The 1,290-nt window shown below is 40.2% G+C and overlaps 1 non-coding gene across 1 annotated transcript; it reads left to right on the forward strand.

Annotated features, from left to right (window-relative positions):
• The first annotated feature begins 248 nt into the window (after positions 1-248).
• On the forward strand, positions 249-355 carry LOC127099279 (small nucleolar RNA R71). The gene has a single exon (XR_007793802.1). It is a non-coding gene; the product is annotated as a small nucleolar RNA R71 (small nucleolar RNA).
• The last annotated feature ends 935 nt before the right edge of the window (positions 356-1,290 follow it).

Genomic DNA, 1,290 nt, shown 5'->3' on the forward strand with positions numbered 1-1,290 from the left:
ATGCATCCATTTTAGCTTTCATCATGTCTATAGAGCTTAGTTCATGCACTCCTCCTTAGGCTTCCTTCTTCTCAACTGTCGCTCGTTCGACTCCCCATGATTGATGGTTTTGAGCCATATCTTCGATGAGGGCACTAGCTTCAGGATAAGGTTTGTTCATCAGAGCACCGCCTGCGGCAGCGTCGATGGTCATCTTTGTGTTGTAATGAAGTCCATTATAGAAGGTTTGAATGATTAACCAATTTTCTAAACTATGATATGGGCATGCTCGTAACAACTCTTCATATCTCTCCCAAGCTTCGAACAGCGATTCTCCTTGGTTTTGGGTAAATCTAGTTATATGGTTTCGAAGAACGGCGGTCTTACTCGGGGGAAAATATCTAGCAAGAAAAACTCTTCTAAGGTTATCCCAAGTCGTAATGGAATTGGGTGGAAGGGAATCTAACCATGATAGGGCTTTATCTCTGAGGGAAAAAGGAAATAATCTTAAACGTATTGCCTCAGAAGAAGCTCCATTGGTTTTAAATGTGTCTGCTAATTGAAGAAATATTTTTAAATGTTGGTTTGGGTTCTCAGTAGCGAGACCCGCGAATTGTCTCTGTTGCACTAGTTGCAACAGGGATGGTTTAAGTTCAAAATTATTAGCTGGGATGGTTGGGTTTACTATACTAGAACTAGGTTCTTCATTTGATGGTTGAGCGAAATCTTTAAGAGGTCTCTGGTTTTGATCTTCGGCCATAGCTCTCTATATTCTATGAAAGAACAAACGTGCGCGAGCGTAACGTTCAGGTTCCGCCAGAGGGTATACTAAGCTTAAACTTCCGGTGCTGCGAGTTCTTCGCATTGACCGGCGGGAAATAGCCTAAGTCTAAACGATATAACAACAGGAAAATGAAATTTGACGAAATTGGTCCCCGACAACGGTGCCAAAAACTTGATGCGTGCTTTTCGCAAGTATACGAACGCGCCAGAGTAATATAAAAGATTGTCGAATCCATAGAGACCAAGTGTCAATCTATCGTTATCTATTGTTATGGTGTTTATCAAAGGCAATCAAAATAGGTGTTTTTTGGAGTGTGCAATGAAAAGTAAAGTGTTGAAATAAAGTTAATTAATAAAGACAAGGTCGAATGTAATTCACGTAATCAATTAATAATCCAAGTACTTGCTAGTAGAGCTACTTACGGGCAGTGTTTCCTACTTTGAAAAGAACTAATTTAACAGGAACTGTCGCTTTCGCGTATTCATAACCGAGTTGTACTCCCTAATCAAACCATCTTATTGTCACTT

The sequence above is a fragment of the Lathyrus oleraceus genome, chromosome 6, assembly GCF_024323335.1.
Source record: "Lathyrus oleraceus cultivar Zhongwan6 chromosome 6, CAAS_Psat_ZW6_1.0, whole genome shotgun sequence".
In the NCBI taxonomy this organism is placed as follows: Eukaryota; Viridiplantae; Streptophyta; class Magnoliopsida; order Fabales; family Fabaceae; genus Lathyrus; species Lathyrus oleraceus.